Here is a 23,627-nt window from a genome sequence, read left to right on the forward strand (position 1 = left end):
ATCGGAGACAAGCAGGGACAGACTGGGACTGCTTTCCAGCCCTGGCATCTAGTGTGAGCTCATTATAGGGGGCGTGAGCACCGCTCACTGGGGGCGTGCTATGATCCACAGTTGCCTGGCCTCATGGCACGCCCACATCGCGGTTCAATGCACACATGTTGGAGGTGGACACAGTGGCGTAACTATATAATTTGCGCCCCCCCGCCAAAAAAAATTCGGCGCCCCCGCCTCCATACCTGACAGAGCCGCATCTGCGGTCACTGTCCCGTCCAGTCTCCCGCTGCTCCAGTCTCCGCTGCGCTGCTGCCCGGCCGCATCTGTCTGTGGTCACTGTCCCGTCACTCGCTCCCGGCGCCGGCTCCTGCTGATAATGAAAAGTGACTCTTAGAAAATGGCTGCCAAAACTGTCTGCAATACGGGGGCAGCCATTTTCTAAGTGTCACTTTTCATTATCAGCAGGAGCCGGCGCCGGGAGCGAGTGACAGGACAGTGACCGAAGATGCGGCCGGGCAGCAGCGCAGCGGGTAACTATAGCACCGCAGCCCCCCCGGCGCCCATAGTTACTCTGCGCCTCCCCGCCACGGCGGGGGCTGCGGTAGCTTAGTTACGCCAGTGGGTGGACACATAGGAGTAAATTTACTGAGATGAGAGTTCTATTTCAGATTGGATGTTGCTCTGGGCAACCGATCAGATGCTGTTATCTTTTAGAAGGTTCTAAATAAATAAGAAGTAGCTTCTGATTGGTTGCCCATAGCAACATCCAATGTGTATTAGAACTCCCATCTTCGTAAATTGCCCCCCTAGCCCAAGCTCTCTCTGCCCCGGACAGGCCCACCTGACCATTGGCCCATCAGGTGTTTGCCAATAGAGCCAGATTCCCAATAGTCAAAAGAACCCCTTCTGGTTTCCCGAAAACCTCCCCTCTCTTGGCAAGTGCATTAAAATATGACAACAATAGCACTGGTATATAATATCAGTAGCGCACACAGGGGGGGGGGTTCTGAGTACCCAGAAACCCCCCCAGGAATCTGGGGACCCTAGTCTGCAAGCTGAGGGTCCCCTCTTTCCATGGGTACAAGAATTAAAAAAATCGGCCCTTGGGAACCGGAGATATCTGACTTCAAAGTAGTGGTCCCCATCCAAGCCTGTTAATTGCTCTTCCCAGTCAGATATTTCAGGTTCTGTCTGACGTAGACATACCTCCCAACTTTTGACCTGAAGAGCGCCCGAAAAGGGGGCGTGGCGTATGCAAATGAGGGCGCGGCTTATGCTAATTAGCCGCGACCTCATTTTCATACGAGAATAGACGCTGTGCGCATGCGCACAGTGTCTATTCTACTAGATTGGGGGGTCTCCCAACTGCCACCCCCCGTAGCGGGACAATGCCTGCCGCGGGTGAGACAGCGGGACAGGATCCGAAAATCGGGACTGTCCCTCTAAAATCGTGACAGTTGGGAGGTAGGTTTTTCTGAGTGTATATTCCAAAAGCTGAGACTCTCCCCCTTTGAAGGACACTAGTAGCTTGTCTCTACTGTTCCCAGAACCAGAGATATCAGCCTTCCAGCAGCTGGTTACTGCTCCAGCTCCACACACCTGGTATGTAGTTTTATATACTCGTTGGCAGATTGCTGTGCCTCCTGAACTCTGATCCCCTAGTCCATAATACCATTTGGTAGGTGGGATTCTCTAGTTTTTAATTCCATTAAAATCCAATAAATCTATTTCCATCAACTGGAGATATCTGCAGTCAAGCAAGCTGTCCTCCCACCAGAAAATTATAATTAATAAGCCCACTCCACTATACACCCCTCCTCTGCATATTAAACATCCTCTACCACCCTGGAAGTTATGTATCAGGACCCCTTCATTCAGCCCAATGCCCCCATCTCCCACCTCATCTCCCACCATCTGTGCAGTAAAGGGGTAATTAGTGGAAATTACTGAGCCCTACATGCTGAGCGGTTGATATAATACCCCCCTACCACCCGAGGGACATCAAAGCTTCTGCTCATAGCACCCCCGACCCCCACCCCTACCGCTGGAGGATAGGTAGGGGCCTGGGGCCCCAAAACATTGCCATGCCCAGGGGTTTACACTGCTGTTATCTATCTATCTATCTATCTATCTATCTATCTATCTATCTATCTATCTATCTATATATATATTATAATTATTATTATTATTATTATTATTAATATACATTTGGTCTATCTCTAATACTTTAACTGACCCGGCATATACTGGGTCACCTAAGTGTCCAACTCCATGCTTTGCTCCGCCCCTCTGGAAACCCCCTTCTGAAAATCCTGCGTTTGCCCCTGAATATGATCAGCAAAGCTGCCACCACATCATACAGTGTAAAGGCCCCCATACATTAGGCCGACTTGTCCTAGGGACAAGTCGGACCCAATTTACCTGCGAGCGACCCGGCAGCTCCCCGGGAGGCTCACATACAATTTGGCACTTGATGTGCCATTTTTTACATGGGATAAATCGCATGCGATTTATCCCATGTTAAAAAAAACCCGGGGAGCTGCAGGGCGGGGAGGAGTAGTGGGGGCAGGCAGCGGCAGTGGTGGGGGCGGGCAGCGGCGGGGGCAGGCAGCGGCGGCTGCGGTGGTGGGGGCGGCGAGCGGTGGTGGTGGGGGCGGCCAGCGGTGGTGGTGGGGGCGGCCAGCGGTGGTGGGGGCGGGCGGCGGGTGCGGTGAGCGCTGCTGACCTGGCCGGGCAGTGTACTTACTTACATAGCAGCAGCGGGGACGGGCAGCGCAGTGGCGGCTATTATATTTTAAAAATACTTGTCAAATGACCGGCCGCTCTCTGATTGGCCGGAGAGCTCTCAGCCAATCAGAGAGCGGCCGGTCATTTGACAAGTATTTTAAAAATATAATAGCCGCCACTGCGCTGCCCGTCCCCGCTGCTGCTATGTAAGTAAGTACACTGCCCGGCCAGGTCAGCAGCGCTCACCGCATCCGCCGCCCGCCCCCACCGCCGCCGCTGCCTGCCCGGTGTCTGCATGCATATGCCTGTCAGGTGGCAGGCATATGCATACATGGAGGTCGGACGTGATCGTATGTACAGACCGTCCGACCTCCCTGATCCGGTCCGATGCGCACGGGACCGTGCATCGGATCGGATCAGATATCACACACATACGATTTTGGGCCGATTTCATCCGATTATCGGCACCAAGTGCCGAAATCGGATGAAATCGGACCAAAATCGCATAGTGTATGGGGGCCTTAAGGGACAGAGCGGAGCTGCCACCACATCCTGCAGTGTAAGGGACAGAGCAGAGCTGCCACCACATCATGCAGTGTAAGGGACAGAGCAGAGCTGCCACCACATCCTGCAGTGTAAGGGACAGAGCAGAGCTGCCACCACACCATGCAGTGTAAGGGACAGAGCAGAGCTGCCACCACATCATGCAGTGTAAGGGACAGAGCGGAGCTGCCACCACATCCTGCAGTGTAAGGGACAGAGCAGAGCTGCCACCACATCATGCAGTGTAAGGCACAGAGCGGAGATGCCACCACATCATGCAGTGTAAGGGACAGAGCGGAGCTGCCACCACATCATGCAGTGTAAGGGACAGAGCGGAGCTGCCGCCACACCATGCACTGTAAGGGACAGAGCAGAGTTGCCACCACATCATGCAGTGTAAGGGACAGAGCAGAGTTGCCACCACATCATGCAGTGTAAGGGACAGAGCGGAGCTGCCGCCACATCATGCAGTGTAAGGGACAGAGCAGAGCTGCCACCACATCATGCAGTGTAAGGGACAGAGCGGAGCTGCCACCACATCATGCAGCGTAAGGGACAGCGCGGAGCTGCCATCACTTCATGCAGTGTAAGGGACAGAGCAGAGCTGCCACCACATCATACAGTGTAAGGGACAGAGCGGGGCTGCCACCACATCATGCAGTGTAAGAGACAGAGCGGAGCTGCCACCACATCATGCAGTGTAAGGGACAGAGCGGAGATGCCACCACATCATGCAGTGTAAGGGACAGAGCGGAGCTGCCACCACATCATGCAGTGTAAGGGACAGAGCGGAGCTGCGGCACATGCCCAGTGTACCAGCTTCTTCTACCACATTTACTGTATGTGTGGATCTGAGCCCTCAAACATCGCACTGGACCAGAGAGCAGCTGCCAGGAGGAAGAGACAGGAGCCTTACCATGAAGTGGGAGATTGTGAGCTTAGTGCAGTACTGGTTCTATTATGTTTATGTATTTATTTATTATGATATGTTTAACCTTTTCCTGACCACTTATCTTATTTAAATGTTTTAAACATCTATACTATAGACCAGACATGTTCAAACTGTGGCCCTCCAGCTGTTGTGAATCTACACATCCCAGCATGCCTTGTCATAGAGCAAAACTGGGGCAAGGCATGTTTGGACATGACTGCTATAGACCATCTGTGCTGTTAAATATTAATACTATATTCCATACATTATCCAGTGTATAAACAAACCAATTTTTAGGGCTTTTACCATTTCCCCAGATTCCTGTTACTCAAATGCAGAGTGGGAGATTTTGGATTACAATTGGAAACCCCCCTCTAAAAATCCTTCGTTTGCCACTGATGCCCAGTCTGGCCCTGGTTAAACATGCTGCAATGTCCCAGACTATGGGGGAGATGATTCAAACCTTCTAAAAAAAGGACAAGTGAAGTTGCCCTTAGCAACCAATCCTGTTCTATCTATTGTTTATGGAATGAGCTAGACTAATGAAAGCTAGAAGCTGATTGATTGGGGTGTGGTCCAATAGATCTACAATAAAAACATACGCAGACGTCAACAGGGTCAAAAGGTCAACACTTACAAAATACACATACAAAAATCAAAATAAGTTTTTCATGATTTTCTTGGACCTTTTCCTCCTGTACCTTGTCCACTTCGGCCACTTGTTAATCAGCGACGAGCGCTGCTTAGCTAGTGTGTGTCAAAATACCGGTTTTCTGTAACCGGTAAATTGACAATGTAGCTTTCACATTGCAGCTGGAACCGTTTTAAAGCACTAAAAAAACGGCAATATACCGTGTTACAGCTGCAATGTGAAAGGGGTATTAGTATCCATTAACACATACAGTTAGAAACAATGGTACGTTTTTGCATTACAGTTTACTAAACAGCCCTCTTTGATACATTTGTAACAATGGTCTGTGTGCACATCCTCCACTGACTGGTCCTCACTAACACGCCTCCTCCACTGACTGGTACCTTGTAACACGCCTCCTCAGCTGATTGGTCCTCACTAACACGCCTCCTCCACTGACTGGTCCCCTGTAATATGCCTCCTACACTGACTAGTCCTCTTGAACATGCCTCCTTCACTGACTGGTCTCCTGTTACACTCTTCCTCCACTGATTGGTCTCCTGTAACACTCATCCTCCAATGACTGGGTCAGATAAAACTAAATGATAAAGAGGAAAAGAAGACTCTTAAGGAGTCTTCTTTTCCTCTCTTGCATTTATGAACATAATGTCGACATGGCATAACCATTCACGCGGACTCTGATGAAACTGCACATCCCAGCGTGCCTTGCAATCATTTTAGCATTCCATAATAGCAAAACTGTTGAAAGGCATGATGGGACTTGTAGTTTCACAACAGCTGGAGGGCCATAGTTTGGACATGCCTGAGTCCTAGACATTGTCTGTGAGATAACCCACACCCAGGTGTACTGAGTACCTACTTCTGGTAAAAGCCTCTAAGAGTTTTTAGTTCTTAAAGAAGATCCGGGAGACCATGGTATAGAATATCAGCAGATAAACATTTAATGGAAAAGTAGAATGACACGTACAGTACAGTATTACACGTGATAAAGATTTCTGAGAGACCAATGGCCCACACCAGCTTTACATCAATGGTCACCACCAAGGGGTCACAATGACTTTCTGCCTGGGAAATGTTTATGATATACAGTAGAGAGAGAGAAGGGAGAGGGAGGGAGTATAACCGTAACAGTAGGCCTGAAAGGTGAGTGCTAACCATAATAATAACCATTATAATAACCATTGTAATTGGTGTCGACGTAAGTGCCTATTGTATCATAAGTTACTACATTAGCGTAGATGACATATGTGATCCAAGCGATATAGCTGAGGATCCCCAGGACAGTACAAAAGATGTTTATAACATAGGCTGTGCTGGAATAACTTCTGGCTGATATTGAATCCCCGCATCTCACAGCGCCCCGCGTCTAGAGAGGGAGAGAGAGGGAGAGAGAGATACACATCCATTATATGGTCATTAATGAGAATATCAATCACAGCTGTTACTATGATAATACTGTATAAAGGTTCCAAACACAAGAGAAGGACTGAGGCCGCACATATATCATCTGCCTCCTCTAATGCTGAGGTATCCATATGTAACCTTCTGTATTGTACATTGTTGTGGACTATTACAGTCATTGGCGATGGCAGGGGCGCTGGTAACTACAATTCTACATTTAATGTATTTTCTATTTTCTTTTACTTTGTTCTACTGTTTTCATATTTTGGACAGAAATATTCTCTAACAACACAAATGTATCTTCTGTCCCTTAGACTACGGGTGTGTACACACATGCGTTGATTTTATTTTCGATTTGATTTGCTTTCGATTTCCCCAATTCCACCCCCTTTCGATTTGGCCTTTGCTTTCCATTTGATTTCAGATTCGATCTGCACTTTAGCATTCAATATTGATATCGAAATCGATATGCATTCAAGGCACAGTGTACACATTCGACTTACTGAATCGAATTCGATATTTTCTTCCCTGCACATTCCATTTTTCTTTTCGATTTAGCGAAAACGGGAGCTCGCATTGAATCGAATGCAGATTGAAAGCATCTTAAAAACTATTCGATTTCCATTAGACTTTATATATATATATATATATATATATATATATATATATATATAACTGGGTCACGGCGGCACCTCTTTATCAAGGTGCAGAAAGACAGGTAAAACCTTGATAAATAGGCTCAGTGCCTCGAAACGTTGGGGAACCTATCCAGTCTCCTGGTTGTTCTTTATTATCTGTGACGAGTGCCGCCGTGACCCAGTTCAAAATATCCTGAAATCCTCTCACATATGGGGGGCACCGCATTATCTGTACCTCTTTACCTGCAAACCTGCTGGAGTGCCGCTACACCATATATATATATATATATATATATATATATATATATATATATATATATATACAGGTTGAGTATCCTGTATCCGGGCATCCCTTATCCGAATTATTCTAAAAACCGTGGTTTTTGGAATCATTCAAAAAAATTTTTTTTAACCCCCCTAACCCTCTTTTCATACTTACCAAGTTCCCGGGCGTCCACAGCAGGCCTCCGGCATCTTCTCCAGGGTCTCCAGCGGTCCCAGGAATGCATTGCGCGAGTGTGCGCGCGCGCGCCGGTGACGTCACCGGTGCGCGCGCACACTCGCGCAATGCATTCCTGGGACCGCTGGAGACCCAGAGAAGATGCCGGAGGCCTGCTGTGGACGCCCGGGGACTGCGTGGACGCCGAGGGACCACCGGACACCATCAGGGGACAGGTAAGTATGCCTAAAAATTTTTTTTCCAAAAAACGAAAAATTCCCCTATCCGGAATGCTCGTGGTCCCGAGCATTTCGGATAGGGGAATACTCAACCTGTATATATATATATATAGCTTTGTGGGGTGGACTGGCACTATGTCCCTCAGGTTTGCGTGCTGCAGTGCCTTCCTATACAATTTGTCCTGTTTGCATCTTTTTACTTGATGTGATATAAATTGATTTTTTCACCACAAGCCTGCAAGTGCCGCCTTTGTCCTTTCCAAACTATATATATATATATATATATTATACAACAACAAATCTCTAAAATTGCGCTATTAAAAATACAAATTTATGTGGTCGCTGTTGACACTCAATCCCCTACTAGTTGAAAACACCAATTCACGCCACCAATAGTGTCCACAGCGCCCTTCATCAGTAATGTCCGTCTTACAATTCAATAAAAGTATATAAAAATAAATACACTTGTAGTTTTTATTTTTGAAAGAAGCTTTTTCTTTTTCTTTTCAATACATGTGACCAGTACCCAACGCGTTTCGTCTCTTAGAGACTTCATCAGGGGTTCATGATCTTTAAATTATACTGTAACCCTTCTGGGTCCAAAGATGGGAAAAACACAATTCAATAAATGGAACCGTGTTTAGGGTCCAATTGGAGCACCTCTGGTGGATGGTTGGTATATAAGAAGCCTTCTTATGGTCTCAAAATTGTGACACTTATAGACCCTGGTAAGGGAGTGTATTTATATTAAGCTTGAGTTGGAAACCTAGTAGGGTAGTATCTGTTGATAATCCACAGTCCAGTGGTATTAAGCACCCAGAAGAACAAGATTTAATCCCTGTAACTGAGGGAGATGTGTTCACATTGGGATCCAATCTGCAAGTCTATATATATATATATATATATATATATATATATATATATATATATATATATATATATATATATATATATATATATATGTCTAATGTCGGTTTGTGTGTCACTGAAACACTGCTATCTGCTGGCAGTGAGTGAAACTGCATCTCTTTCTCTCTCACACATGCACAAACACAGAGGCATTCACAAGGTAGCAGACTAGCTTTCTAAGCATTTGCTTCGAGCAGGGTTACTAGATGCTTATTTTGTATCCATTATACTCCCCCAATCTCTGCATATGTTTTAAAAATAATATATTATATTTGCAAACTTCATCGTTGAACTATTTAAAGTGTCGCTCTGCTCTCTGGTTCCCGCCCCTCTGAGCCTGCCCTGCTGCTGATCACTGCGTTTCCCCCACCCCACAGCTGCAATGTTAAAATACCTTCCCTCTAGAAGCCGTATAGAGGAGCAAATGCCAAAAATGTGAAGTCATGACGGTGGTGATGTTCCATCTATTGATGGTTGTGATGTTCTGACCATCGATGTTTGTACTATTTTAAATAAAAAATATCATATTCAATATTTTTGAAGTAGATTTTCTTAACCTTATTCTTTCATAAAAACAGAAAAACTGTAAAGTTTTTGAAAAATATTAGCCAGTTAAGGGGAGTATTCAATCTTTGCCAATATTTCCCATCAGGCACGATATCGGCAGTCACCTATTCAATGCTGCCGTTAAAGCATTGAAGGGTGTCAGACCCGACTTTTTTTAAAGTCGGATCTGTTTTGTCCCAGACGGCCGCGGATTGTTGATTTGATAATCCGCTGCCGTTTCCAACATTTTTACGGACTTTCTGACACTCGACAGTTGGAACAATGAATTCCGACTGTTGAGTCTGTCGAATCAGACAAAAACAGAATTGAATACCCCCCAAGTGGTTAAGGTGGTTAGAAACCAAATACAATTGTGCTTTTAATTAAATCTCTTGCAATTTCATGGAGAGGAGATGTAAGCAAACTAATGATATTTTCCTTGAAAACAGCAAGAGAAGGACAAGGTGCAATCTGTGTCCTGCCTGCACACATGCAGGTACTGATGTCCAGCATGAAAAGGGCTTATTCCCAAGTGCGATGAAATCCTCAGCAGTGAAGGGTTGAAGACATATGTAATACACATGGTATATGCCTGCCCTGTATTACGCTATACTGTATAATGATGATTTCCCCACCTACTTACCTTGCTGGAGAATATAACAGCCACAAGCCCAAGGATCGGATTAAAGAAAATCAGATTCACAATGGACCAAGCCATATAGTCCCCGATGCCCGGTTGAGGGACAACCATAACGCCATGCTGAGCAATCATCATGGCAGGTGGAGGTGGGTTTCCAGATGAGTATGGCGGAGTTTCGTTGTAATATGCATATGTTAGGAGAATATAATGATTGACCACTGGGATTAGGAGCATATCCAGGTGGGTATGCTGGATTAGGAGCATATCCAGGTGGGTATGCTGGATTAGGAGAATATCCAGGTGGGTATGCTGGATTAGCAGGATATCCAGGTGGATATGTTGGATTAGTAGGATATCCCGATGGGTATGGTGGATTAGGAGAATATCCAGGTAAAGGCATCTGATTGGCCTCTTGTTTTTCCATTTTGTATATATATATTCCTTCTTCTCCAATAGAAGTTGTATATACAAAAGAAATGATCCTGAGAACACGTAACTAGATCCTTAATCCTCTAATGAGCGCTGTACAGATCTGTTATATGTACCATGTGCTATATATAGTGACAGCAAAGTCCCACCCTGTATAATTACCACTGAATGCATGACAGTATTGTCTAACGCTTGTGTATGTTTGTTGACCAGGTAACTTTCTCCAGGAAGGATACATAGAAAACCTTATTGAGGGGAAGAACCCCTTAGGTGGGTGTACTTATTGTGAGCACTTATGCCCTTATTCTGGTTCACTTGCAAAGGCAAATTCCTTATCGAAAGGACAAAAACATGTGCACTGCAGGTGGGGAAGATGTAACGGGTGCAGAGAGAATTAGATTTGGGTGGGGTCTTACTTCAAAGGTAGATCTATATTGCAGTGTAAAAATAAAGCAGCCAGTATTTTCCCTGTACAGAAACAAAATAACTCACCCAAATGTAACTCTATCTGCACATGTTACATCTGCCCCACCAGCAGTGCACATGGTTTGTCCATTTAAGAAGGATTTGGCCAGAATAACACACACACCAGTGAGGAAAGGGTATACAGTACTGCATATTCATTCATTTTGTTAATACACCAAACCTAATGAAGAATTAAATCTCGCAACATTAAGTGAGGGCCACATAGGCATGATGAAGAACACAATACACAAAAGTGTATAGCAGCGCTTGATAAATAAGGAATGCAAGTGATTGTAAGAAAACTTTTACTATATCCACAATTAATAAATGTATACATACAAATAAGAAAAATTAAATGTATAAAAAAATAGCATAACAATAATAAAATGATAGAGCTCTGTAATAGGATAATCCCAATAGGCCAGGGTGGGTAAGTGTATTGCTCAATGGGCCAAGGTGGGTACGTTTCACAAGTGTATTCCTCAATGGGCCAAGGTGGACAAATGTCAAAGGTAAGTGCATTTTATTAGATGTAGAAATAGTGCCCCTTTAATGTTGTATTCCAGTCCCCGCTTGGGCTCTGTCCTCACTAGTGATGCTGGAGTCCTTTAGCAGCCGCTGGAGGAGAAGCAGAAATGGAATATCCTGATAAGCTGGGACTTGGCGTAGACTTTCACACAGGTGGCCAGGAGGAATTAAGCCACTGCAGGATTCCAGAGTGCGGGTCCCAAATTGGATCCGGGGGTGTTTGGAGCTTGAGTCAAGGTCCACAGTGGGCAGAGAAAAGGGGTATGGACACTTGGATATCCTGGTAGGTGAAAGGCAAGAGCCACCTGATGCGTTTCACTACTTGCTGTAGCTTTATCAAAGGTGTCTGATACAGTTGCTGGTCTGGGAATAAATACCCTCCATAATGAGTAATTAGTCAGCATGTGTGAGTCAACCACTTGCATACGTATAATAACCATATTAAAACATTTAGTAATGGAGACAGACGCACATATAGTAATTACCACATAATAAAGTATGGATAATCAATTTGTAAAGCACAGATGCAAGATTCCAAAATAAGGTCACTTCCTGGTTTGTATCACGTGATCGTCATCATTAGCATTTATTAGATGATGTGGAACGGGGAATTCCGCTATAGTCGGAGCCCCAATAGTATAACACATGCATAGCCAGATTCTCTAAGCTTCAAAAGTGATAAAATGGGGAGTGATAAACAGCCAGCCAATCAGCTCCTCCCTGACATTTTTCAAACACAGTCTGTGACATGGCAGGTAGGAGCTGATTGGCTGGCTGTTTATCACTCTCCATTTTATCACTTTTGAAGCTTAGAGAATCTGGCCCACAATGAGAACATCGAGACGTTCAATAATATCTAATTATACCTTATATAGTTGAGCCAAATGGTGTATATAGTACGGAGAATGTTGTGGAACGAATATGTGTTCCACTGCGCGATCTCCGAATCACTTCCTGTATCTAACTGAAAGAGATCGAGGATCAGCCGCTAAAAGGTTGTTGATGTGGCGAATAGAGTCTAGGTAATAGGGGAGTGTGGTGGAACGCATAATGTGTTCGAACTCACATGTCCGCCCAATCGGACACAGGAAGTCGGGACAAATGGAACATTGGTAGGGAGAGGATGTAGTGGAAGGCAAATGGGATAAGTAGAATATAAACTCAGTTCCAACTACTATAAATAATACAATTTGAGTGACATATAATTAAAAGAAAATGAATAATTTAACCAGATGTTGTGTGGTCATTTGCAAGGATGTAGGTTATGGCAACGAGAATGGGGACTAGATTCGCACCCAGTTATGCCAACTTATACATTGGGGAAGTGGAGGACCAACTTGCAGTATTTGGGTACCCCACTTTAGCATGAATCTAGTCCTCTATGGCCATTATATAGATGATTTTTTCTTTATTTGGGATGGGGACGCCACTTCTATCACTTCTTTTGTTTCCCATCTTAATAAGGACACCTTTAATTTACCCCCCAAACTATACATTTTTTGGATATCACTTTGGAAGTTGTTGATGGCGGAGTTCAGACATGTAATTACTAGAGATGTGCAGGTTCTGATTTACTCTGATTCCAAATCAGAATTTTATTGGCTATCAGCTGTCATGTGATTTGTGATAGCCAATAAGATCTTGTTTTGAAATCAGAGTAAATCATAACCTGGACATCTCTACTAATTACCAGAAACCTGTCAACACTAATTCTTACCTAAATTTTAAAAGTACACACTACCCTCCCTGGTTCAAAAACATTCCCAGGGGCAGATGCTAAGCTTAAGATGGAACTGTTCTGAACTTAAGTCTTTTGACCAACAAGCCAGGGGACTTATGAAGTCCCTCCAAGTCTGTGGATACCCTGAACAACTAATACAGGAAGCATATGAAACTACCAGACTGAGATATCAGGACTCTCTCCTTTGTGACAAAATCACTAATAATTCTTCAAATGATAATATCACCAAAATTGCTTTCAAATCTACTTTTAACAGCCATTATCATGAAATTCAAAAAATAGTCTGAAAAATGTATTCTATCTTGAAACAAGACCCTATTCTCGGGGACGTATTACCTACCAATCCATCAATCCTTGAAAAACCTTTTGGCCCCTAGTTTTCTAAAAACCCTTTCCACGACAGAAACCGAAGCAACTTCCGCATTAAGATGGTTAACCACAAAACCAACAGGATGATATAAATGTGGTATAACCAAAAGTATTTCCTGTGGCCATATCGACAATAAGATAACTACAATTGTTACACAAACTGAAAATATCAACATTTGTGGTTTTATTAATTGTAATACTACATTTACTGTATACATGTTGACTTGTAACTGCGGCCTTAAATATGTAGGTCGGGCTACCAGACCTATAGGAACTCGTTTCCTTGAACACCGGAGAAATATCCAGTTATCTCCTACACAGTGTCTTACATCACTACACTGAATTCCATAATAGTGACCTCAACTGTCTCCGCCTTATTGGTCTCGAACACATACAACCCACCAAATGGGGTGGTGATAGATTTCGCAAACAAGAAATCTTTTGGACATTTAAGATGGATTGCTTATTCTCCAAAGGGTTAAATGAAGCAATGGAATTAAATACTGTTCTTTAGGTTTGGGCCGCCTCTCTTTGTGCTCCAGATATATATATATATATATATATATATATATATATATATATATATGTGTCCCCTTGCTCGGTTTAAACGAACAATTGTTACTGACATGCTTCCTTTGATCGGCTGTTCTTCAGCACCCTATCACGATTTTGCTGTGTTTGAGTGCATAGTAAACTTATAAGTTAGTTTTGTTTGCTGCCGCTTGTTAAATGTTATTATCTCTATTTACCCAGCTTATGAGCTCTTCACAGTGTGTTCTCCTTGTTTCATTCTTTACTCTAATTACCTAGATAGGCTATATTGTTTCAATACGAGCAGCGCTTGTAGTATGTAGTGCCTGTCACACCCGGGCTGGCGCACACGCTGGGAGATCTCTTCCTGCTGTATTGCTTGTCAGCTACAGGTGCCTTCATCTACTACATGTATATATATATATATATATATTATTATCTTAATATTTAAATATAACTCTAAGCATTTTCTACACTTATATTGTTTAATGTCTAGTACAGTGGTTCCCAAACTGTGTGCCTAGGCACCCTGGGGTGCCTCAGGACACTTTCAGGGGTGCCTTGGGTTGGTGGACCAGGATCAATTCATATTATTTATGGTCAATGTACCAGGCAAAACCAGTGCTGGTGGCTGCCAATCATAATATATATGGACAAATAGAAGCAAATCCTGTCCCTCACCAGATAACTGTGACATATAAACACAATGCACTTAATTTAATTTATTTTTGTGAATTTCTCGATAAGAAGCATTTGGCCTAGGGGTGCCTTGAAAATATTTTGATGCTCTAGGGCGCCGTGATTCAAAAAAGTTTGGGAACCCCTGGTCTAGTATCTCATCTCACCATTTGAGGTATACATGTATGGGTACTTGTTTCCTAGCACGGCGGCACCGATGTTAATTGTATGACATTGGGCCGGAAAAATCGGTGGCATCGCATGCGACCAAATCGTTAAATGGTCCCTGAGACCCGATTTTACATTGGACCCAATGTTAAATGCCACCCAGATCCCATTTTTAATTGTATACCCACCCTGATGGGTAATTACTATGTCAAATGCCCCCCCATTGTTAACGCCACGATCAACGTGAACCCGAAGCGTGGCGAGCGCAGCGAGCCCGCTTTTCATACCCCCCCTATCCAAGTCGGCATGGAGTTGATTTTATATAGTGTGGCGAGCACAACAAGCCCCGCGAGGGGACGCGCATTACTTCACATGTATTCCGCATCCCCTCGCGGGGCACGCTGCGCTCGCCACGCTTCGGGCTTGGTGGTTTGCTGCGCTCGCCACACTATGTATAATCAACTCCACACCGACGTGGATAGTGGGGGTATGAAAAGGTCAGAGGACATGTACCGCCGCCCCTCGTGGGCTCACGGGCTCGCTGAGCTCGCCACGCTCTGGGTTGACGTTGATCGTGGCATGGCGTTAACAATGGGGGGGGGGACATTTCACATACAAATTACCCATCAGGGTGGGTATACAATCAAAAATCGGGTATGGGGGGGCATTTAACATTGTATCCTATGTAAAATCGGGTCCATCGCATCGGTCACATCGCATGCCATTATAATGGCATGTGATCCGACCGATTTTAAAATTGTAAGGAAAGGTCTTTAAAAGCCCGAAATCGGGTGCGATCGGGTCCCATCGCATACCTTAATTTAGGGTATGCGATGGGACCCGACGGACGCCGTGCTAGGAAACAAGTACCCTTGTATGTCCCCTTTGGTTCACCACTTTCTCGCATATAACCTCTGTATTAATCGTCATTATTATTAATTTGATGGCTGGAACGCATTACACGCTCTAGCACACTTCCTTGCAAATGACCACGGGAATTTTTTTATTTATCCTCCGAATCATGGACTACATACAATTGGCCTCCCCCTCAAGTCCAGCAGAGGTTTTTTAAGGTTTTCATTTTCACTTGGGTCCTTTCTATGTACTATCTTTAAGTTATGTTTACTAGCTTTATACAGTAGTTTAAGTTTTGCTGTTAACTGATTAAGTTTCTCTTTTTCAGCCCCCCCTCCATCCTCCACAACTATTGCCGGGAAGGCGCTCTCGACCATTCTCAGTCATTTTGAGGTGCAGGTGGTCACTGTGCGGTATTGCTCCCCTTTGATAGGACGGCTGGTGAGTCCTGCCTCCATGGGGGAATGTTGGCCACTTCCTGGAAGTGTCCTCGCCATGCCATAGATAAGATGTGTCAGTCTGATTAATTTCTAGGGGTAATATAGAGTTTAGATTAAAGGTCAATCATTATAACTCAATAGGCGTCTTATAGTTAGTTGACATCTGCTTCCGCAGAATATGTGCCAAATGTAATAGCCTCTGAGTTTGGCGAATTAGCGAGATGCCGGCTGAACTTGGACAGTTTTTTTGAAGGGGCAATAACTTACAAGGCATGGTTTTTTGACTTGTAAGTGATTGCCCCTTTAATAAAAAAAAACCATCAGAGGATTTATATATGAATACACATATAGCTCCGCTCTGCAAATGATAAACTTCACGTGCTTTCCGTCCTCTGTAAACACACCAGCCAGTCAGCAGCCATTACTGTGGGGAGATCCTGCTGATTGGCTGTGACTGCCTTGACTGTCAATCAATACCAGCCTGCTTTTTGATTGACAGTTAAGGCAGTCACAACAAATCAGCAGCCTGTTCCCACGTAAATTACCTCGCAGATACTGATTGGCTGGTGCTCGGTAAATGAGGGAAACCACTAGATGGTGCTGATGCATTGGGTAATGAGTCTGACAGCTAGCATCTCCTTGTAATACCTGCACAATGCAGTCGGCTAATAGTCCACTTCATAGAAGAGGCTGACATTGTCTTTATGGTGCATAGCTGCCAGCCTTAAATAAGTTCCCCATATAGAAGCTTTTGGCTCAAAGAAGGTCTACAGCAATGTAGAGCCAGGTCCGGTGATGGGCGGGGGGTCAAAGGGGGGCAGCTGTGATGAGCCCGCCAATCTGAGAGGCCTCAGAGCATGGCTGGGGCATGTAAGCAGCGGGGTGGGGGTGCACCAGAAATATAGTTTTGTTGCTAGGCCTCAGTAGAGCCGTCTATACAGGAGTTCAAGGCCGATGAGAACTACCTGCTATCACTGATGACTAATGTCTCCCGCTGGACTTTGGGGCACCTGATTACTGGCCGCTGCTGTCTACTGGTCTGCCTGTTCTCTTTTGCACTCAGCTGGCCATCTGCAGGTATGTTGCAGCCAAGGGGCACTGATTTCAGGGCCGTCTTAACATCAGTGTAGGCCCCTTGGCAAAGCAATGCACCGGGCCCCTACAAACCCATTCACGGGCATTAAAATGTAAGCGACAGAGCCGCAGTGGCGTATTTATAATGGTTGCATTGTGTGCGGTACACATGGGCCTCGTGAGTCAACTCGCTACAGTCATCTTTTTAATACTTACCCCTCTGGAGTCCTGAGATGACAGAAGCAGCGCTGCGGATATCCCCGGAAATCTGACCACCGCTCCATTTTTCCGAGAGATCTGCACATTAGAGTCTGAGCCATCTGGTGTTCAGGCTCCATAGCGCTGCACTGCTGCAGGGCAGAGAGGCGGGGGATGAGCGGAGAGGCGGGGGAATGGGCAGAGAGGCGGGGTAATGAACAGAGAGGCGGGGGAATGGGCAGAGAGGCGGGGGGATGGGCAGAGGCGGGGTAATGGGCAGAGAGGCGGGGGAATGGGCAGAGAGGCGGGGGAATGGGCAGAGAGGCGGGGGGGATGGGCAGAGAGGCAGGGGAATGGGCAAACAGGCGGGGGAATGGGCAGAGAGGTGGGGGAATGGGCAGACAGGCGGGGGAATGGGCAGAGAGGCGGGGGTGGGCAGAGAGGCAGGGTAATGGGCAGAGAGGCGGGGGGAATGGGCAGACAGGTGGGGGAATGGGCAGAGAGGTGGGGGGATGGGCAGAGAGGCGGGGGGATGGGCAGAGAGGCGGGGGAATGGGCAGATAGGCAGGGGAATGGGTGGAGGAGGCTGCACATGGGCCTCCTCTTCTCTTACAATGCCCCTGCAGAGCCGTAACTAGATTGCCCTTCCCTCAGAAACTGGAATATGGACAGAATCGTGGTCTCACACTGGGAAGGGGCTAAGTACCCTAATACTAATTATTCCACAGTAAGTCAATTTATCATCTCAGTCCAGCTGGGTATGGACGGGAAGGTTTATGTGTCATGGGCCCTTCAGAGGCTGGGGCCCCTGGGCAACTGAGCCCAATGGAAGAGATGGTCCTGACCGGTGTCCTCCACCTGCTGGCCACTGGCTACTGCAACTTCCAAGCACTCTGCAGCCGCTGCAAGCTGTCGGCACTGGGACACATACAGTCACATCTGAGCAGATGGTTCAGACAGGTCGGGGACCCAAATGCTGGTGTGTCTGTGGGACAGGACAGCCACTATTGGTGCAAATGTTATTGCCTCAGTGACCACACTTTGGGCATTCCCCATAGGCATATATTTGTACTACTGCCCCCTCGGTCTCCTTTGACAATCATCTGACATGTTGGCAGTTGTCATGTTCTTAAAACAAACTTTACAATATGTTCCTTTTCATGAATTCTCCATTCTGCAGTTTCATTCCAAGCAAAAAAATTAGTTTTTCTCTTTAAATTATATTTTTTCAGCCCCTTTACCTTATAGTCATCATGGATAGCTCTAATGATTTCCAATGGTGTATGACCTTGGGATTCACTTGGGATCTTGTCTATGTTCCCTATAGTTAAAGTACCTTGGAGCTTTAAGCTTGGAGTATCAAGCTTTAAAAAGTGATAAAGTAGAGCGTGATAAACAACCAGCCAATAAATACTTTGACACCAAATCCACACAGGATCCTTCCTCCAAGACCTATTAATGAAAGTGATTGGCAGGTAGTGAGGGGTGGGTCTGTAATTTGAGTAGCCAACTAGACAGCAGTAACCCAGTAGTTGGGTATAATTCTCGTGGCTGGCGGTGCTCCCTAGAGTCAGACATACAAATAAATGCAAGAGAGGAAAAGAAGACTCTTAAGGAGTCTTCTTGTCCTCTCTTGTATGTACAAACAGGATGTTGACATGATATTACCATTCACGTGGACTCTGATTAGGAATGGTACACTAATTAAAGGTCCACATGCTGAGGTATTGACATTGACACCATACACATTGTGTCCACCTTTTCCATGTTGACATTTGCCTGTTTCAACCTTTTGTCTACCTAGTGCATGTCAACCTTTTGTTAATGTTGGCCTAGGGCATATTATATCAACCTATTGGTGCCGACCTGTTGACTGGCTACCTAGACACTGCCCCAAACCCAGGCGCACTGAGCTCCTACCTCTGGTGAAAGCCTCTAAGAGTTTTTAGTTCTTAAAGAAGATCCGGGAGACCATGGTATAGAATATCCGAATATAAACATTTAATGGAAAAGTAGAATGACACGTACAGTACAGTATTACACGTGATAAAGATTTCTGAGAGACCAATGGCCCACACCAGCTTTACATCAATGGTCACCACCAATGACTTTCTGCCTGGGAAATGTTTATGATATAGATAGAGAGAGAGAGAAGGGAGAGGGAGGGAGTATAACCGTATAACAGTAGGCCTGAAAGTACAGTCGTATGTAGGTGAGTGCTAACCATAATAATAACCATTATAATAACCATTGTAATTGGTGTTGACGTAAGTGCCTATTGTATTATAAGTTACTACATTAGCGTAGATGACATATGCGATCCATGCAATATTAATGATGAGCCCTGTGACAGTAGCCGAAATATTCAACCTGAAGGCTGTGTGGGAATAGGTGATGGCTGATAGCGAATCGCCGCATCTCACAGCGCCCCGCGTCTAGGGAGAGAGAAGAGATACACAACCATTATATGGTGATTAGATAATAATACTGTATATACTGTAGGTTCCAAACATAAGAGAAGGAGGACTGAGGCCGCACATACATCATCCACCTCCTCTAATGCTGAGCTATCTGTATGTTGCCTTCTGTATTGTACCCATATTGTGACTACTACAGTCATTGGGAGAATCGCTGATTTGGGGGACGGCAGGGGCGCTGGTAACTACAATGTTGCATTTAATGTATTTTCAATTTTATTTTACTTTGTTCTATTGTTTCATATTTTGTATGGAACAACACAAATGTTTTTACTGTCTATTATGCTAAGTATCAAATGATTGCACAGACCAGGGGTACCTCCCCCCTACAAACTAGATGGCACGGTGGTATGGGGTGGGTAATGACACATTTTGCATCCTTGTAGTCCCGCCCCCACTTTACAATGCCAGTAATCTGCCATTTAATTGCACAGAGGGGGAGCACAACGGCACCACCATGCATCCACACCAGCTTGTATGTCGGAATCCATATATATATATACATACTTGCCTACCCTCCTGAAATGGCCGGGAGGGTCCCCAAAATTTGGTCCAACTCCCGCCCCCCTCAGGAAGGTGGGTAAGTCCCCAAAAATCACCCCAGTCTTCCGCAATCATGGTGATGTTCCAACTATTAATGATTGTGATGTTCTGATCATCGATGTTTGTACTTTTTTTTTGAAAAATTATCACATTTGGTATTTTTTTAAGTAGATTTTCTTAACCTTATTCATTCATAGAAACTGACCTATTTCTGAAAAGTTTTTGAAAAATATTAGACAGTTAGGGGGTTATTCAATCACTGCCAATATTTCCCTACAGGCGAAATATCACCATTCACCTATTCAATGCTGCCGTTAATGACAGCATTGAAGGGTGTGAGTCCCGACTTTTTTGTAAAGTGGGATCTGTTTTGTGGAAGACGACTGTGGATTGTCGAATTCACGACCGTTTTCCGATATTTCGCTGCCGTTTTTTGGCAATTTACGGACTTTCCGACACTCGACAGTGGGAACTTTGAATTCCGACTGGCGAGTCAGTGTCGAATCAGACAAAAATGGCTGGGATTACAACTGTCTGACAGTTGGAATCCCAGATTAGTAAATCCCCCCCCCCCCCCAAGTGCGAGAAATTCCTCAGCAGCGAACGGGTTTCGGCCTATGAAGTACACACGGTATATGCCTGCACTGTACTACTCTATATAATGATGATTTTCCCCATCTACTTACCTTGCTGGAGAATACAACAGCCACAATCCCAAGGATCAGATTAAAGAAAATTAGATTCACAATGGACCAAGCCATATAGTCCCTGATGCCCGGTTGAGGGACAACCATAACGCCATGCTGAGCAATCATCACGGCAGGTGGAGGTGGGTTTACAGTTGAGTAGAGCGGAGTTTCGTTGTAATATGCGGGGCCCATGTTAGGAGAATATGATGATTGACCACTGGGATTAGGACCATATCCAGGTGGGTATGCTGGATTAGGAGGATATCCAGGTGGGTATGCTGGATTAGCAGGATATCCCGATGGGTATGGTGGATTAGGAGAATATCCAGGTAAAGGCATCTGATTGGCCTCTTGCTTTTCCATTTTGTGTATATTTCTCCTTCCCCCGATAGATACAGTATTGAATGAATAAAATGACTCAGAGATCCCGTCAGTAGAGCCTTCCTGATATTACCCTCTGGTGCACACTGTACAGACCTGTTATATGCATATGTGTGATATATACAGTGACAGCAAAGTCCCTTTATAGTTGCCACTGAATGCATGACAATATTGTCTAACGCTTGTGTTGTTTGTTGACCAGGAAACGTTCTCCAGGAAGGAAACATTGAAATTCATGTTTAGGGGCAACAAAATCCTTGGTATCAGTAAGCACTTATTGTACACACTTACTGTATTGTACGCACACACCAGTGAGGAAAGGGGATACTGCATATTCATTACATTTAATTCATACAACAAACCTAATGAAGAATAAAATGAATCTTGCAAATGTTATTTGACATTGACTTCAGCACAGAAGACCAGGCCCAGGGCCCAATTCAGGCCTGCTCCCTGGGGCTAAGAACATTCAGGTTTGTAAGTAAAGCAAAAACTGGGAGATTGTTGGACGGTAGTCCCTAATTCTAGACATAAGGCGAGGTGCTATCATGCTGAGACTTGTAGTTCCACAAAGAAAAAAAGAAGAAAATGCAGGTGAACCCTCCAGTTACTAACCCTGCTTACTAGAATATTTATAATAAACTCTGCAATATAAAAAACAGGAATATTGGGGTGCTTAGCATAACTTTGGCCAAAAATAGGGGCACAGCAACCACAACCAGGAGTAGTTTATTATCAGTTAAATTGTGTTTTTACCAAAGTAACACTTTGTTACTCATGTAACACTTTCTAAGTAACCCCCTGATTATTACCTCTCACCTACAGCATACCTGAGACATACCTGGGGCGAAATGTAATAGGGAGGGATATTTTTCGCAAGATAAAAATCGCACCAAATTGCACATTAAAAATGCAAATTTTTTGTTGCTAATTCGCATATGTAATGAGATGCGAATTTGCGGCAAACAAGTGCGATAGGGTGCGATTTAGGGCGATTTTTACTCATTAAAATGTGCGCATTTTAAAAGATGCGATTTTGTGTTAAAAAAAACGGTAAAAAAACTGCGTGGGGTCCCCCCTCCTGAGCATAACCAGCCCCGGCTGAAAGAGCCGTTCCTGGTTTCATAAAATCACAGGAACAACCAAGTCGGGGTTCTGTGGATTTTATAAAACCAGCACAGGCTCAAGGGCCGGTCCTGGTTCCCAAAATACAGGGGACAAAATGACATGGGGTCCCTTGTATTTCAAGAACCAGCACCGGGCCCAACCAGCCAGCAGGGTAATGCCACAGCCGGGGGGAGACTTTTTATACAAGTCCCCCCGGCCAAAGCATTCACCCCCTGACCGGTCAGCATGGGCAGGGGTCCTGGGGGAGTGGGGACCCCCCCAAAGAAGGGGTCCCCCCTTCCAGAACTTACCTGCCCATGCTGAAGCCCGGGGCTGTCCTCGATGCCCCTGGGCAGTGGGCATCGAGCTGATAAATGGTGTAAAAAAATAGATTAAAATCTATTCTCTTATACCGTGGAAGTATGAGTGCCAGCAAGCCTCCCCCGCATGATTCTATTGGCCGCCTAGCGGCCAATCAGGAGGCGACTTTCTCGGCTAAAGTAAAAATCGCCCTAAATCGCACCCTATCACACTTGTTTGCCGCAAATTCGCATCGCATTACATATGCAAATTTGCGGCAACAAAATGCACATTTTTAATTGTGCGATTTGGTGCGATTTTTTTCTTGCAAAAAAAATCCCACCCTATTACATTTCGCTACTGATGTTACTTACTCATGTAACACTTTAACTATTAAACTGCTACTCTCATTAGTATGATGCCTTGGGGCAGATGGTTTGTGCTGGCAGGGCCATTATCAGCATCCCCGGGCCCCGGTAAAAAGGAGCATGACCAATGGGAGGGGTGTTAGACACCCCGATTAAAAAAAATTTGCAGGGTTGCGGGACACTGATACCCACTCTGGATGGGACACCCACTCTGGGAGAGAGAAGACAGGCTTGTGTTGCAGCTGCTTCTCTCCCATGCTCAGCACATGGTACTGAGCAGCATGTGCTGAGCTGGGGAGAGAGGCTGTGCTGCACAAGTAGCCATCCCTCTTTACTCCCACTGCCCGCCCCCGACGGTCACGTGTGCTGGCATGGGGATGGGGGGGGGGGGTGCGTGCTCTGGACTTGAACCTTAGGAATGTTAGAGGCCCACCAGGTGAGGTCACCTGGTCACAGCCGCACTGTATTTTGTGGGTTTATTACTTGGAGTGCACAGGGGGACAATACCCCCTTTATTACAACCCCCACCCACTGGCTGAACATCAGCAACTGCGCCAGGTGATGGTCATGCGATGACCGGGGATCAATAACACTTTGTTACCTTGTCTTGTAGTTGCAGGCTTTTTC

The sequence above is a fragment of the Crinia signifera genome, unplaced genomic scaffold (genome assembly GCF_055691185.1).
Source record: "Crinia signifera unplaced genomic scaffold, ASM5569118v1 HAP2_SCAFFOLD_150, whole genome shotgun sequence".
Classification (NCBI taxonomy): Eukaryota; Metazoa; Chordata; class Amphibia; order Anura; family Myobatrachidae; genus Crinia; species Crinia signifera.